Source organism: Nicotiana attenuata, chromosome 11 (genome assembly GCF_001879085.1).
Source record: "Nicotiana attenuata strain UT chromosome 11, NIATTr2, whole genome shotgun sequence".
Classification (NCBI taxonomy): domain Eukaryota; kingdom Viridiplantae; phylum Streptophyta; class Magnoliopsida; order Solanales; family Solanaceae; genus Nicotiana; species Nicotiana attenuata.
In genome coordinates this window covers 8,971,472-8,983,582 of record NC_031999.1, presented here as the reverse complement: position 1 = coordinate 8,983,582, position 12,111 = coordinate 8,971,472, and the positions used below count along the sequence as shown (strand labels likewise).

The window sequence follows — 12,111 nt, the reverse complement described above, 5'->3', positions numbered from 1 at the left end:
CTGATTTCCTCTTCAAAAACCTCACAAAATCGCCTTCTCCTGAGCTCAAAATCGAATTTGATGTTATGAATTTCAAACCCTCGAAATTTCATATTTCTGTCCAACGATTACCGGATCTGCGGTCATGGGGCCGCTTCTGCGGCTAGGGAACCGCACCTGCGAAAATTCATTAAGTCTCCAAACATTGCACCTGCGCTCCACTCCTCGCAGATGCGGTTCCACTTCTGCAGTCCTTGAGCCGCATCTGCGACCAATAGTCTTCATGCCTCAGACCGCATCTGCGATTACCAAGTCGCTTCTGCGGCGCCGCACCTGCGGTCTAAAATCCGTAGGTGCGAAAACAACAGGTTCAGCAAATTCAGAAGTTGCCTTCCAAATTCCAATCCGTTAACCATCTGAAACTCACCCGAGGCCCCCCGGGACCTCAACCAAACATACCAACCAATCCTAAAACATCATACGGACTCAGTCAAGCCCTCAAATCACATCAAACAACGCTAAAACCACGAATCACCCTCCAGTCCAAACTTAATGAACTTGAAATTCTAAAATTCTACAACCGATGCCGAAACCAACCAAACCATGTCCGATTGACCCCAAATTTTGCTCACAAGTTCAACACTACGGGCCTATTCCAACTTTTGGAATCGGATTCCGATCCTGATATCAAAATTTCACTATCGGCCCGAAAACTCCAAAATTCAACTTTCGGCATTTCAAGCCTAATTAAGCTACGGATCCCCAAAACACAATCCGGACACGCCCCTAAGCCCGAAATCACCCAACGGAGCTAACGGAATCAACGGAATTTTATTCCGGAGCCGTCTTCACACTGCTCTGACTACGGTCCTAATTCTAAAACTTTAACTCTCATTTAGGGACTAAGTGTCCCAAAACACTTCGAAACTCAAGATGAACCATCCTGGAAAATCACAGTAGCAGAAATAGACACGGGGAAGCAGTTAATAGGGGATCGGGGCATAAATTCTCAAAACGACCGGCCGGGTCGTTACAAGTATGAGTACAGCCGACCCCATGTACTCAATAAGTGACAAACCTAAACTTAGGTTGAAAGGAGTGACGAGCTGGAACATAGGTCAGGTTCCGAGGTGCGGGCCCGGGTTGGCTTTTTGGTCGATTTTGGGCTTTTGATTAAAGACTAGACCTTTTACGATTGGGATTGGTTCCTTTAGCATTGTTTGATGTATTTGATTTGTCTTTTGGTTAGTTTTGAGTCGTTCGGAGGTCGAAACGCGCATGATAGCATTTTTGGAGCATCGCTTGACTTGCTCGGTAGTGGAATCGACTTGTTCAAGATAAGTAACTCTTTTAAACTTAGTGTTGAGGGTATGAAACCCCGAATTATGTGCTATGTGATTGGTGTTGAGGTGACGCATATGCTAGGTGACGGGCGTGTGGGCGTGCACCCTGTGAATTGTGACTCCGTTGTTTCTCTGGCACTGTTTAGTGGCCCTAGTTTGTTTATATATGTGTTTTCACAATGTGATTAATTAATTGAGCTGTCAATCATGCTAGATATCATGTTTAGGCTTTATAATGATATTGTTAGGAACCATAGTGGTCGTTTCTTGCTGTCACCTCACTGATTTCATTGATATTTCGTACTCAGTCATATTCATGCATTCATATCATATCTGAGTCTCAGTTGTTATTTATTGATACATCATATCATTATTGGGTGTTCATGGTTTGGTTTGGATCGGTTTTTCTCGTAAAAGAAACCAAACCAAGTAAGTCGGTTTTTCAAATATTAGAACCAAACCAAACCAATTAAATTGCTTTTTTCTCGATTCGGTTTATGTCGGGTTTTGTCGGGTTTTCAGTTTTTTTGGTTATTTGTCGGGTTTTTCTTAAATATAAGACATACACTACCAAACACATATTCCGACGATCACATTTTCAACGTAACACTATCAAATCAATTGCCCTTTGAGAAATCTATTATTTACCAAGATATATTGATGATAATTGAATCAAATAGTGATGAATAATTTAAGGACTCAATTAAAAATATATTATTTTTAACACGAAATGGATTATTACACTTAACAAAAGAAAACCACCAATCAAACTAGAATGTAAAGGTAAAGAACTATACTAAAAGTGCAAACTATCAATATTTACCATTAAATTTTTAAAACTTTGTATAAAAATATACATATATATAGGTATAATAATAAATTTGAAATAGCTACTCCTATAGTCGATTTGGTTCGGTTTTTTTCCGTTTTTTTTATTAAAACCAAAACCAAACCAAATTCGATCGGTTTTTAAAATTCAAAACCAAAACCAAACCAAACCAAAAAGTATCGGGTTTTTTGGTCGGTTTGATTTGGTTTTCGATCTGGTTCGATTTTTTGGGTTTTTATGAACACCCCTAGTTGTCGGGCTAGCTTGATGACATTGAGGGACCGTGAGACTGGAGAGATTGATGACTGAGTGAGGCCGAGGGTCTGATTGTGAGGATATTTATGGGATCGGGCTGCACGCCGCAGCATGTTCTATTGATTTATGCCTGAGTGAGGCCGAGGGCCTGATTGTGAGGATATTTATGGGATCGAGCTGCACGCGCGCAACATGTTTTATTGATTTATGCTTGAGTGAGGCTGAGGGCCTAATTGTTATGCCATGATTGGCTTTTTATAGCGCTTGGGCTGAAGGAGCCCCTCCAGAGTCTGCACACCCCCAGTGAGCGCAGGTACCTACTGAGTGCGAGTGCCGAGTGATTGGGAGGACTGAGTGGCTGTGAGGATTGAGTAACTGGGAGGACTGAGTGAATTGATACTCTGAGAGTACGCATATGGTTTTGTTACTGAGTCGCATCGCATTTGACATGCACATGACATACAGGCATAGAGATGCATTTTTCCTCATGCTGTACGTTATCACATCATTCATGACTTTTTTACACACATTGATATGTGGGCATATAGAGGTATTTGACACATACTATCCGGAAGAAATGAAATATCATATTTACTGTTGAAAGGATTTTTGGAAAAACTCACTGTTTTCAAACTTACTCGTATTTTCGACGATTTCTGTAAAAGAGTTGAGTTTTCGCTGATATACTTGAAAAGTGGAACTATTTTTTGAAAAACTATGAAAAAGCCAAGCATTTTATCTCTGAATTACTTCCTTATTTATATGTTGTACATTGTTATGAACTGCTATTGGATATTGGTGTTGGACCCGACCTATGTTCCAGCTCGTCACTTCTTTCAACCTAAGCTTAGTTTTGTTACTTATTGAGTACATGGGATCGGTTGTACTCATACTACACTTCTTGCACATTGCGTGCAGATTCCAGACGCCGATGTTGCTGTGTTCGAGGGGAGCTGAATTAGAAGATGTACTTGCGTCCCTGTTGTAGCTGCCTCTTGTTCATGGTAGCCTTAGAATTATAAAACTATGTTTAAGTATCTTTCAAACAGATGATGTATTTACTTCATATCAGCTTTGTAAACTCTATTCGTAGAAGCTCATGATTTGTACTACCAGTCCTTGGGAATGTATAAGATTTAGATAATTTCTTTGATTAATTATCTTGTTAAATATCTTGAAACTGGATAGATATTAGTTGGCTTACCTAGCGGGTTGGAGGTGCCATCACGACTAGTGGATTTTAGGTCGTGACATAATGACCTGGCTTCAAAAGATCGATGTCATGAGAAAACAACATGTCGTCAACGAGGTCGAGGTGGCTCAACAGAGGACGAAAATGAGGATGAGCACTCCCTTTATTAAAGCAGTAACGACTAGTTTTGTGATTATGGTTTCCCAAAGAATATTCCAATGAATATTCCTCCCAGATGTACTATTTAGGAATTTGTGGCCCATGTACTCTTATAAATATAAAGATATGTAGTTACAGAGGGAATTTTTGGGACATTCATTGTAAAGAAAGAAGATATTGACATTCTCTGAAGATTCTTCCTTTATCATATATATACAAAGCTCACATTTTTCTCACATCTTTATCTACCCTTTCTCGCATGATTCAAGGAGGATCCGAATATTCAAAGGCTTATTATTATCTATCCTTGTCAGAAGAATTATTGGGAAATCTCACCCTTTCCGGGTGACCTCCACCCATTTATTTATTTAAATGCTATTTATTATTATTTATTGTTATCTTCCATATTCTTGAATCATTGATCATATCATTATTGTTGTCATTTATTTCTACTCAATAACAAACGCGAGATCTTAGTACAAAAATATTTGGTCTATCTTTTGGATATTACTATTGGCTAAGATTAATCCTACTTTATTATAAAATCTGATTGTATAAATCTAGATCTAAATTTTGGGTCATACAAGTTGTAGTTAATAGAAGTTGACCTAAACATGTAAATTTGTCATGAAGGATGAACATCAATGTTATATTACATTGATCTATACTTAAATTCTAAATAATTAAATAACTTTAATTTGCAAAATAATTAAATAACCTAAATTTGCAAAGATAATGAATTTAATTAAGTTAATTGGGTATTATTTATAATTATATTTATTCATTATTCAAATCTCGATGTACAAATACATTGTAATATTACAACGATCAAAAATCTCACCAAGGTCGTGATGGATCTAATTCAGCCCGCTAGACGAACCAAGTAGCATAAACGACAATTTCTAATATCGTACATCAACAACAGAGATGATAATATAATACTTAATCTAAAGCTAATAACACAAGTACAAAAATAACCAAAACACCCCTAGGAATTGGTGTCACTGTGTCATTAGCCACTACAACTAAATCAAATACAACTATCTGAGACATAATACATATATTGTCTGAATAAAGATTAAACTATAATAGAAAGATAAACGAAGGTGACTCCAAGGCACTGCGGATCGATCAAGTAGCTCTACCTTGAGACTCCAAGCAAGTACTTCTAGATAGTCTTTTGGGTTCGGTCCCACTAGTACCAGGCTAAGAACCTGTAACAAAATATATAAAAGTGTAGTATGAGTTAGACTTGTCAAATGGGTTGGGTTGACCCACGAATCAGCTCACATAACCTATTAAAATGGACTCCTTAACCGACCACGACCTACTAACCCCTAACCGGAGCAACATGTAACGACTCAACCAGTTATTTTGAGTTCTAGCATTATGTTCTATGATTTAAGACCTTGACTAGGTTCATATGATGCTTTATAACTTGCATTTATGGTTGGATCGAGTTTTTGAAGTGATTTGGAACACTTAGTTCCTAGCTAGAAGCCTAAAAATTAAGAGAGTTGACCAAAGTCAACATATTAGGTAAACGAGCTCCGCTTTCTTATTAGAAGGTTCCAATAGGTTCGTATGTTGATTTTGGATTGGGACGTATGTTTAATGGGGTCTCAGATGGCCCGAGAAGAATTCATCATTATTGGTTAATAATTGGCAATTTGAAGAATTTAAGAGTTCATAAGTTTGACTAAGGTTTGACTTTTATGTTATTACGTCTTGCCGCATGTTTCGAGCCTTTGAACAAGTTCATATAGGGCATTTGAACTTGTCGGAATATTTTGGAAAACTCACGAAGGGCTCGGGTGTGATTCAGACGTATCTTGTGAAAGTTAGAAGTGGGAGACTTAAGAAAGTTAATGATTTTGATTTGATACTTGATTATCGGTTCAGATATTATCATACGTGTTTTGAGACTGTGGAAAAGTTCGTATAAATATATGGACTAGTTAGGATAATTTGAGGGGTCCCGAGAACCTCGAGTGAATTTTAGGGTAACAACTGCAGATTTTTTACAGCAGGAGTGTAAATCGTAATGATGATGGTTAGGATATTAATCATAAAGAGTAAAGTAGAATTTAAAATTTTGTCCGCGGAAGGTTCTCGGCGATCACGTAGAATAAATTTCTACTGACAGTGGTGTGGCTTTTGAAGCTTATATCTCGCAATCTACAAATTTGGGGATGACCCAAAAATAAAAGTTGTAGTCCTTTGAGCATAATATCTAAAAATTTAAATAGTTCGTTATTCCGATATTTGTACAAAAGTTATGGTCATTATACTAAAGGTAGTAGTACAGAGGTACACATTGGTGCATCGCGATCGTGGAGCTTCTTGGCCGCGATAACGAAGAATATAATAGTGTTGGACACTTTGTGAATCGCGATCGCGAGTGTAGTGACCGCAATCACAAAGAAGAACTACTCTTAGGGGGTATAAAACGTCCAATTTCGGGATTTTGACCTTATTTTTACTATTTTTAAGTTTTGGAGGACGGGAGAAGGCGATTTTGAAGAGGGGTTTCACCTGAAACTTTAGGGCAAGTGTTTCTTACTTAGTTTTGATTATATATCATGATTACCTATGGATTATTACACCTAACTCAAGGATTTATAGAGTGAAAAATGAGTTTTTGACTTGAAACTTAAGAAAGGGTATTTTGAGATACAACGTCGATTGGACTCGAATTTAGAAACTAATTACATATTTGGACGCGAAAGGTTATGGTTCACCGGGATCTAGTCATAATTCTAGGTTTAGACCAAGTGAGTAATGTTATGACATTATATTTATAAATATTAATCCTTTTATCAAGCATGTAGTCGATGATGTTCTTACAAAATATGTACTTTTAGTTTTAATAATTAATTAAAGTAAAATATTTTTAAATTTTAAAAAATGTGTAAATTATTTTACAATATTGCTTACAAATATATATATATATATATATATATATATATATATATATATATATATATATATATATNTATATATATATATATATATATATATCTTAAATGTAAAATTTAATATTATTTATAAAGACATATATTTATTAAATCGTAACTTTAATTTTTGATAATTAATTTATATTTAAAATTTAATCTAATTATATAATTATACTTGTGCAACCAAACAGTATACTTGTAATTATATTATCACAAACAAATAGATCGTCATAATTACAATATTATATAATTACTAGGATAATAATTACACCAATTATATAATTCCAAACATACCATAACATTTGGCACCTGGTGTAAACTGTGCTTTTTTTTGGCTGGTAAACTGTGCTATATTTCAAAAGCCGCAATTGGTTTGGAGAAAGGGCCCAAAAGAAAAAAAAATGAGAACGCGAAGGGCAAAATGACCTGAAATTACTAGAATGTCCTACTAGGAGCTAGGGTTTGCTACCTCCTTATAAATAGAAGAGGAGGCCACGGTTTCATGGTGAAAGCGGCGAAAGTCGAGAGATAAAGAGTGAGCCATCGGTGAAATTTGAGCAAGGATGAGGGCCAAGGTCTGTTATCTCATTCCAAATCCTAAATAATGCATCTTCTTAACTCGACATTGCACGATTCTATTTCGTGAATCTAAAATGTTTTCGAATATATGTCGTGTTTGAATTCATGTTTTAGTTTAAATTTGCAATTTATATATGATAGTAATGTTCTGCATTTGTGTTGTTGTGATGGATTAAAGCGTCTATTGCTTTCGTTGATTCCGTTCTATACCTTAATGTTGAACAGGATACGTTTTACTTGTCCTACTTCTAACCCATCGTACTTTCCTTGAGCCACTTTTGAACTCACTATTTGATTCTGTGTCCCCCTGAAAGAAAACTCTATGATTTCTCTTTCTTTATAAGGCGGTCAAGGGAATCATGAATCTAATCCTACGCAGAGAGAATCATAACCTCACTTAGATACTATGTTTAGCATGCTAATATATAATAAGCAGGATTACGCCATCCTCACCAACTTCATGTCATGGAAAGAATATAACCAAATAACCTCATTAGCAAATTGAGAACGTTATAGGAAGCCCCATTAGTTAGAAACTTGGAATACTTGTGTCCTGCTGTGAGAAAATAATTGCTGAGACTGGTTTCTCCATCATGTGAAATCCCAGAGTTTCTCCATCAGTCCTCCCTTTGTTGTCTCACTTGCATCATTCAATGAGCTTTCTCACTCTTGTTTCACATGCCTAACCCTGTCAGTCAGCCTATATCTGCACCATTCCCAAGATTGCTCCCACATTGCCTTTTCTCAGATCTCTACCCTCCCAGCCATCTACATCATTTGCTCCTTCTAGCGCAAGGCAAGAGTGTTCAGAGAGAATGGTAGAAGGGTCCATAGGCGAAAAATTTCTATTCAAATGACATTATGGACAGTTGGAATGGTAGAAGGGCTTTTTCTAGTCCAACTGAACTGAGTATGATATGAGATGCACTTATCTTTTAATATGATGGTGTAGTAGATTGCAATTGGTGGAAGAACAAAATTAGACTGACTATTCAACTCAGTACTTTTTAATAAACTTTGTGTTTTAGTGACATTACCATGGCATATATATGGTTGGCGAGTGTTATCTTCTGTTTTCAGATTTCTTCTTGTTTTTTCGTAATGTTCACTCTAAATTCCCTTATGTGTGCGGGCTAGTGGTCAATGAAGCGGGAGTAAAAACATTAGGTGATTTCTTATTTGTCCAAGCCTTGGTGGATAATGGTAGTTGGTACCTGTCCTGGTGGGAGTGGGAGGTAGTAGTTACCTTGTGGAATTAGTTGAGGTGCGTAAGCTGCCTTGGTACCACGGTTATAAAAAAAAGTTCTTCTGTGTGGTGGACTATCTGTCATGAACATGTATTTGTTTAGACAGACTACTTTTTTTCCGTGCATAAACTAGAGTTTATTTGATGTGTGCTGTGCCTTTTGGGATCTTTTGTTGGGGTAAGAAACATTCTGAAGTCCTGGTTTTGCCATAAAGCAAGTATTTGATGGGCTTTATATGGGAAAAAAGGGAAAGAATGTACTTATTTAGTGTGAGGCCCTGGAATGAAGTAGAGAATGTATGGATTCAGAGTTGTATTGAGAATGTAGCCAAAGAGATTTAGAGGAAAGCTGAGACAATGGTTGTTTTTAAGCCTCTTCAGATAACAATTAAGTGTGCCTAACAATTAAGTGTGCCTAAAGGGAGTTTGCGAAGATTTTTGTTCTCTCTTATCACTGTAACTACGGCAGCCTCTAATGTTTCTTATTTAAATGCAGTGGAAGAAGAAGCGTATGAGGAGACTGAAGAGGAAGCGCAGAAAGATGAGACAGAGATCTAAGTAGAGCAGGGTTCTAGATGCCTAGGATGCTTTCTTGGGTGAATCTGCTGCCCTGTTCCTCTTGCTGTCTATCTCTCTGGCAGCTCCAGAGAATGGTGGTTGTCTGTTGTTTGGAGCTGCATTAATTAATCTACTATCTTCTATGAAGGAGCTTAGTTTAGTTCTTCTATTACTTGTAAGGATGTTGATTTGTGTTTTTGGGGCAACTTGCTAGTTTTGTCCACCTAAGATATATGGGAGATTATCCTGAACCTATTCTCTTTTAAGCTGACTTTCTTGAGAGGATTTCTGTTTGCCTGGATTGCATCTCGTTTGATTATAGTTTGACTGAATGTTATGCTTCGAGTGATGTTCTTGAGATGAATTGTCATCTGTCTCTGGTGCGAGTTGCTAGGGTTAAACATGAGCCGAAGCCTCAAGATGCATGGCTGAAGTGAAACACTGACAGGGACTGAGTCTAGCTCGTGCGTGCTTGGTGTTCAAGAATACGAAATCATGAAAAAGGTATAGAGGCTTGGGATCAAGTCTCCACGCAAAAAAAAAACTACTACTGAATACTGAATCATATAGTAGGTGATCATGAAAATAGTTAAAACCAGTGTACATACCACTTAAATGTACTTTCAACTGAAATAACTGTCCTTGCGTATTTACAAGAACAAGAAAGAAGGTTAGTAATGTTGAGTAGATCTTCCAAATGCCAAGATGAAAAGAAAAACTAAACAAATACATGTCGAATCATTATGCCGAGTTGTTGCAAGTTTTTAGCCGGAAATCAATGCATGCTCAAAGAGGATTACATGGTGGAAATGAATATGAAGACTGGAGAAAAGGTAAAGAAGGGGAAGTCCCATCCACAAGCTGGTGTTGATACCAACGGGAAGGTGAGAAGCGGCCAACTATGGTAAGAGACACATTAGGAGTGGTGATTTTGCGCAACACTCGAGGCAGTGTTTTTGCATTCAAAATCAGTAAGAAATCTAAGAGCAAAATTGGAGCTTTATGGGCGAGTTCGGGATTATATCACAACTCGTTTGATTTATTGGGTTTGAAATCCATTATATTACTTATTTGCTAAATCTATTAACACGTGTATAAGGTCTTACAAAGTGTCACGGGCGCGTTTTATGTTTCACAAAAACAGCTCGCGCGGCAGCCAAGCACCGACTTGACCTCAGCCTGCTCCAACACTCGGCCAAAATTTTAGCAACTTTGGACTTTGATTAATTTAGGCAGCGTTCAACGTGTAAGCTTAGAATGAACTTAGGCAACAAAAATATAAGTAAAGGGACATAATTTAAACATGAACAAAAGTCACAAGATTACAGGAACTCTTTCCCAACTTTGTATTTAACTCGAGAATACAAAGAAAACTCAAACTCCGAAGTACATCCGTGTACAAAAATGAAGATCACTCTTGACCCTCACAAGACTACTCTTAGCCTTAGGTTGTTTTCACTCTTGAAAACAGATTTAGGACTCTTCCTAACTCACTTGTGTGCTCTCACACGTTTTTCTCACATAAGCCACAAAGGGATGGGTGTTGTCCATTTATAGAACATGAATCAGCCCCATTTACACAATAGTTGCCCCATTTTAGGCATTAACACTTGCCCACTAAGCCCACTACTTTACTTTAGTGTAGTTGACACCCCCAACTACTAGGATCATGTAAATCATGCTAAAGATAATGAGATCATCGCCTCCAAAAACGTAGCTAACTCCTGCCAGCATTTTAGACAAACACAACTGCTGCCCGTATGCACAGCATGTGCCGGTAACCGCCATTGACTTGGTCAATTCCAATGTTGCTGCCCAATTTCGTGCCTTGGCTTGGACCAGCTCCAATGCCATTGTATTCCAGCTGCATTGTGCCTCAATTTGCCTTGCCATCGCCCACGAACTTGGCCCGTTTGCCGCAACTCATTGCCATGACAAATCTGCCCGCGCACTGCCTTCCCGTTGCACATTTGCTTGCCTTTGCCTATCCGTTTTTGCCTTGCCTTGGCATCACTGCCTCATGCCTTGATGCCTTTGCCATAATCAAGTGTCGCCCTTAGCCTGCAACTCATTGTCAAGCCCTTGCCAAGCTGCCTCGCATCCGTTCAAAGCCTTAGCCATCGCTTGCCCGTTTCCCTTTTTGACTTTGGTGCCACTCGTGCACCAGCTTTGCAACACTCTTGCTGCCTCATGACAACACTCTTGTTGTCAAGTCGAGCTCAATTGGCGGAGGTCTAACAAACCACCCACACTCTTTGAAACTCGACGTCCTCGTCGAGGTCAACTCAATGTATGAGTCCCAAGGGGTTGACAAGCAATGCCCCTTGACCTCCTCTCTCTTCGGCTACAATTGCATTGACACCAACAGTTTGTTTGTCACTTTTTGACGCCTCCAAAGCAGCCCTCTTCTCCGCGGCAGTCAAAGCATTTAACACTGCCTAAAGACTTGGGAGTCATTAGAATCCTTTTAACTTTCAAAGTCTAGTTTCATATTCATGATGAGTTGAACCGCCTAAAGACTTGGGAGTCATTTATTTCCTTTTGAAAGCACATAAAAATAAATTACATTTTTCAGACCATGTCATAAAAATAGTCACCAACATAGCGCCTGCAGAATTTACAGAAATATATGTTAAAAGTTTTCACATTTGTGACGTGACAGTAACTTGTAACCATGCTAGAGATTACACCTTGGCCAACATCAATTTTTTCATGCTCAACATTCTCCCCTTTTTTTAAGAATAAATAAAAAAATTAACCTCATCAAGAAAAGAATGGTTTTTTTTTTAGGATGTCATTTATTATCTAGGCTTGCCTCTTTCCTCATAGAAACTGCTAATTAAGAGACTGAGGAAGGCATTCAGCCCAAAGCCCTCTTACCAAAATGGAGGTACATTTGAAGTTGGAAGACCAAATTGGAACTGAACCATGATGCTGAACCTTAGAAAAATTAAGAATGACACTGTAGCAAAAAGAATTTCAGTGTTGCTACTATTTCTGTATAAAACTAAGTA

General features: G+C 37.9%; 1 long non-coding RNA gene across 1 annotated transcript; it reads left to right on the top strand.

Annotated features, from left to right (window-relative positions):
- On the top strand, positions 7,162-9,442 carry LOC109234099. Its single transcript, XR_002069129.1, has 2 exons — positions 7,162-7,289; positions 9,036-9,442. It is a non-coding gene; the product is annotated as an uncharacterized LOC109234099 (long non-coding RNA).